This window comes from Silene latifolia, chromosome 6 (genome assembly GCF_048544455.1).
Source record: "Silene latifolia isolate original U9 population chromosome 6, ASM4854445v1, whole genome shotgun sequence".
Classification (NCBI taxonomy): domain Eukaryota; kingdom Viridiplantae; phylum Streptophyta; class Magnoliopsida; order Caryophyllales; family Caryophyllaceae; genus Silene; species Silene latifolia.
The window spans coordinates 83,132,575-83,138,824 of record NC_133531.1 but is presented as its reverse complement, the minus strand read 5'-3'; positions in this window follow the sequence as shown (position 1 = coordinate 83,138,824).

Here is a 6,250-nt window from a genome sequence, read left to right as displayed (position 1 = left end):
TCCATTTTCTCAATTTATAGGACTTTATAATTCCCCGGTTTAAAGAAGCAACCCAACGAGCACTAAGTATTTTTAAATGTTTGTCCTCCAAAATGCACTTATCCAAATTTAAGTAAGTCACTAAGTGAGACTTTCTTTCATTAAACTATTATTTTTTAATTAAAATAATCTTATAGTTAAATTATATAATTTTTTTCATTAAACTTAAAATTATGATCTTTTGATTAAATAAAATAATAAAATCTGCAAACAACAAATTGTTAAATCTTTCATTAATGTAATAATTATTACCTTAGAGAAGGACTTGACACATGCTTACTCGGAGTATTAGTTTCGTGACAAAAAAATATTAAAATAATTAAAGAAAAATTATAAAATGAAATCATTAATTTTAGTAAAAAAAATATTTTCACTAAAATACACATTTCATAATTTTACTCAATTCTCTTTAATTAGTTTCCATTTCATTTTTTTTTGTTTTATTTCAAAATATAATTGGATAAAATATTAAAAATTATTGAGGTGTCTTTAAAATATATAACTAATATACTCTAAAAAAAATAAAAATAAAAATCTATGTATAATTGGGTGAAACATTTTTTACGTTTAAACCCACTCCTTAATCGATTAAGGCCTCGTTTGGTTGCCCGTTGGAATACAACTCCACCGAAATATCGAATTCATGTGAATTAAACTCCCATATGAAATTCATGTGAATTAGCAAAATTCCTTTGGTTAACGATGTAGGAATTCAATTACACCGGAGTTTGCAATTACCTAACTCCTCCATTGTAGAGGAGTTGGAAACTCCTTGGAAAATGAAATGCCTAAATTATGGCAAAAAAAGAAAGCCAACCAAACAAGTCCCAATTTTGTAATTCATGGGATTTTCCAGCTCCTATGATTTACAAGGGTCAATCAAACGACGCCTAAGTTTTCTTATTTAATTATTTTCTAGTAATTTAATTAAGTCGCCATCTTATATTGGAGCTTGGCTCATCCGGAATATATTGACTCATTCATTATACGTACTAATCATAGGCCATTATTTTGTTTTATTCTTGCAATTGTAAATATTGCATCATATGAGATTGAATTAAGGAATTTTCGTAAAAGTTTTCCTAAATTGGTATACATTTTTTTTTGGTACGATTGAGGGGCGAAGCCCCGAAAGTTAACTACTAGCTATTACACGGGGAATAGCTACCCCAAAAATTTCCTCCCGAAGAATGGCTCGTAAACTACTTGGTGGACTATCTAAATGGGTAGGAATAGTGCTCGAATAAACTCCTTGGTATATATTTGTATGTCTCTTTTCCCTTAGCTTCTTTGGTTCATGGTTGCTATTTTTTCTTGTGCTTTTGTTATTTTTTAAAGTAAATGAAAAAATAGGCCAAGGCGTTGGTTGGTCTATGAAAAAAAAAGATATAATAGTTTAGTACAAAAACTTACTTTTCCTCCCCATAATCTTTTTGTCCTTGGTATATACGCAATTCCAACGACTATAATATAACTCCTCCCCAACCATGACACTAAAACTTGTGAGAGATGGTTTTTCAATAAGTAATTGAGGGACCAGTCTTCTCTACTCTTTCAACCATGGGATGCCTTCACCAACACCTCCCCCTACCACCTAATATCTTGAACTGTAACCCCATATTCCTGTCGTCGGTGACCCACAATAAACCATTCCTCCCAATTACCTCCCTTACCAACCATATTGTAATACTCCACTGAACCGAAGACGTTATTCGGGTGGGGTACCCCCTTGAAGAGGTTCACTGATAGGCTTAAAATCTGACTAGTGCTTAAAGAGGTTGAAAGTACTACTCATATAAACAAAGTGCACTTTGTTTTCTGGTTATCCATGCGAAAGAACTCCACAGTTAAGTGTGTTAGGCTGAGAGTAGTCGTAGGATGGGTGACCTCCTGAGAAGGTTCCCGGGATGTGCATGAGTGAGGACAAAATGCGCTAGAATAGACCCGTATGATTTGTGAGCCATGTACATAGCCTGGTAAGCTACCATGAGTGACCGCTCCCGACCCTAGGTTTGGGACGGGGTGTTACAACTGGTATCAGAGCAACTCTGTGACCGTCTGGTGAGCTTGTGGTCTGGAGTATCCGGGTCACAAACCTAGCGGGGGAGGATTCTGGGTTTGGCTCGGCTGCGGTCAGATGTTTCCAGGCGCAATGAGGACGTTGCATTCTTCATGTGGGGGTGTGTAATAATCCACTGAACCGAAGACGTTATTTAGGTGAGGTACCCCCTTGAAGAGGTTCAGTGATAGGCTTAAAATCTGACTAGTGCTTAAAGGGATTGAAAGTACTACTCATATCAACAAAGTGCACTTTCTTTTCTGGTTATCCATGCGAAAGAACTCCACAGTTAAGCGGGCTTAGCTGAGAGTAGTCTTAGGATGGGTGACTTCCTGGTAAGGTTCCCGAGATTCGGATGAGTGGGGACAAAATGCGCTGGAATGGACCCTGTTGATCTGTGGGCCATGTATATAGCCTGGCAAGCTACCGTAAGTGACCGCTCCCGACCCTAGGTTTGGGCCGGGGTGTTACACATATCTTATAAACAATGTCGATATCTTGTATAGGAAATTGCAATTATTTCTTGTTGTACTTTTCCTTATTCATATTCTAGTATCTTGCATATAATTAGTTCCGTTAAGATTGTATATTTCCTTAACCTAGCATTGTACTTGTATTTAAAATGATATATTCAATGAAATAAACTTAAGCATTGAATCTATTAAAACCCAATCTTCTTGATAAATGATGATTATGATTGATGATATGATGTAATGTAATGGAAACAATAGAGAAATGATGGAAGAGAGAAGAGAGAATTATATGAGAAATTATATTTCAGAGAAGTAAGTAACAGAATACATGAGTTCTTGTATTTATACAAGTGATTAACCGACCTTCCCTCAACTAACTAAGAACAACTAACTATGGTTAGTCTTAACTGAATTAGTTAGTTAGGAGTTAGTTACAATCTGTTAGTTAGACTAACTAACTAACCTATATCTCAATATTCCCCCCTTAAGCTGAACTGGATTGGAAAACCAGTCCAATCTTATGAGAAAGAAAAGAATGCTGATCTGCCCCTAAGGGCTTTGTCATGATATCTGCAAGCTGAAAGCTTGATTTGACATGCTTAGTGATCAGAAAACCTTCTAACTGCTTGTCCCTTACGAAATGGCAATCAATGCTTAAGTGCTTGGTCCTTTCGTGGAAGACTGGATTTTCTGAGATATGAATTGCAGCATTGTTGTCATAATATAGGTAGATAGGATGATGAACAGGCACTTGTAAATCTTTCAGTAATGATGCTAACCAAATTAATTCTGAAGTTGTATAAGATAAACTTCTATATTCTGATTCAGCAGTGCTCTTGCTTACTGTAGCTTGTTTTTTTGTTTTCCATGAAATTAAAGATTGACCTAGGAGAACACAGTAGCCACTAAGAGACCTACAAGAGTAGGCACACTGACCCCAATCAAAATCACTGAAGGCTGTCAGTTGAAGATCTGAATCTGACTTGTAAAACAATCCTGCATTTATGCTGCCTTTGAGATATTTAACCACATGAATGGCTGCTTGTAAATGTGGCATTCTGGGTTGAGAAACAAATTGACTTAGATGCTGGATACTGTAAGAAATGTCAGGTCTTGACATGTTGAGATAGAGTAATCTTCCTATGAGCCTTCTATATTGCTCAGGATTTTCCAAAAGTTCTTCCTGATCAGCAGATAACTTGAGGCCCCTCTGCATTGGAAACTTAACAGCATTACAGTTATCCATTTGTAAGTCTGCAAGTATGTCCATTATATATTTTCTTTGGTTTATCATGATCCCTTCTTTGTTCCTAGAGATCTCCAAACCAAGGAAATATCTCATAGGCCCTAAATCTTTAATAGAAAAAGCTTTATCCAACTTTTGTTTAACTGTATTAATCTCATCTGTTGAAGTCCCTGTGAGTAACACATCATCAACATATACCAAAATTACTGTAAAAGCTTTTGTATGAGGATCCTCCTTAGTAAAAAGAGAATAGTCTTGCTTTGACTGAACATAACCCAAGCCTTTTAAAAAAAATGTAAGCTCCTTATTTCATTGCCTACTAGCTTGTTTTAACCCATAAATAGATCTCTTGAGTTTGCATACATGTCCAGGCTCTACATTATAACCTTCAGGAGCTTTCATGTACACCTCTTCATCAATAACACCATGTAGAAATGCATTGTTTATGTCAAGCTGAAATAGAGGCCAACCTTTGCCTGCTGCAACTGCCAATAGAGCCCTGACAGTTGTGAATTTAGCAACTGGAGAAAATGTATGTTTATAGTCCTTATCCTTTACTTGGTTAAAACCTTTGGCAATTAACCTAGCTTTGAACCTTTCAACAGTGCCATCGGGTTTGTATTTGATCTTGTATACCCATTTTGATCCAATTGACTTATGTCCATTTGGTAAGGGAACAAGCTCCCAAGTCTGATTATCTTCTAAAGCCTTGACCTCTTTTCTCATTGACTCAACCCATCTGTCATCTACTTTTGCCTAAATATAAGAATAGGGTTCATGTTCTTGCATAACATTAGCTAATGATCCAACATAATCTGGATCATAACCTTCAAGAGATGGCAAGATATTTGCCTGAAAAGTTTCAGCTAATGATGTGCTTGCTGATGATGTGCCTGCTGTAGTTGTACCCTTCCCAGGTAATAGATAATGATAGTCTTGTAATGAAGAAGAAACCTGTCTAGATCTAGTAGATCTTCTAACAGGCTCAGTAGTCCTCCTGATTCCAGTGACCTCATTGGGTGCACTGGTTTCAGCAGTTCTCCCGATTTCAGTGACCTCAGTGGATGCACTGGTTTCAGGTATATTGTTGATAGTCTGTAACTCAGTGGTTGAATTACCAGAACTTTGCATTTGTCCTGGTGTATTAATAATGATATAAGAAGATGCTGGATTCACTAACTCAGTGGTAGTGATATCCAAGTCATCATAACTGTTATCCCTTTTGAAAGGAAAAATTGTTTCCTGAAATTTTACATTTTGCTAACAAACACTTTATGCAAAGACAAATCATACAATCTATATCCTTTTTGTTTGTGTGGATAACCAATAAAGATACAATGCCTTGCTTTATACCCAAACTTATCACTAAAAGTAGGAGGCATTGTAGCAAAACAACTACAACCAAAAACTCTCAAATTTTCATAAGATGGTTTAACACCAAACATCAGCTAATAAGGAATCTGATTTTGTATAACAGATGAAGGCATTAAGTTAATCAAGTGTGTAGCAGTCAAAAGACAATCACCCCAGAACTTAATAGGTAAATTAGCATGTAATCTAAGAGTTCTAGCAGTTTCTAACAAGTGTCTATGCTTACGTTCAACCCTTCCATTTTGCTGAGGTGTTCCAACTATACTAGTCTGATGTAAAATTCCTTTTGCTTTAAACAAAGAATCACATTGTTGTTGCAAAAACTCAGTACCATTGTCTGATCTTACTATTTTGATTTTACTGTTAAAATGATTCTCTATGTAAGCTATGTAATCTTTCACCAAACCAGCAACTTGATCTTTATTTTGAAAGAGAATAGTCCAAGTATTTCGAGAAAAATCATCAAAAATTGTCAAAAAAGACTTTGCTCCTGTCATAGATGGAATCCTATATGGACCCCAGACATCCATATGTATTAACTCAAAACACCTAGTTGCTCTACTTGAACTATATGGAAAAGGAAGCCTATGATGTTTAGCACAAATGCATGTATTACAAGAAAAATCTTTTCTTATTACAGATTGAAATCCTGGTACAGACTTGAACTTATCAACAGACATGTGCCCTAATCTGATATGAAACAAATTCAAAGAATTAGAGGAAGTATAAGATGCATTATTTGTCAAACTAATCTTACTTTTTACATGATTCTGTAGCTTATTATTAACTAAAGTTTTAACTAAATGAACAAACTGAGCAGTATCTACGGTCTTCAAAGTGTTATGAAATCTGTATAAGTCTCCAATTCTGGTTCCTTTAGCAACTACTGCCTTACTTGTAGGGTCCTGAAATTCACATCCAGTGGCATTAAACACAACAGTTAAACAGTTATCATCAAGCAATTTACCTACAGACAATAGATTTTGTTTAAAATCAGGAAGAGAGAAAACATTCAGCAGTTTAATTTTATCAGTCAATGTCACAGAACCCATTTTATGCACC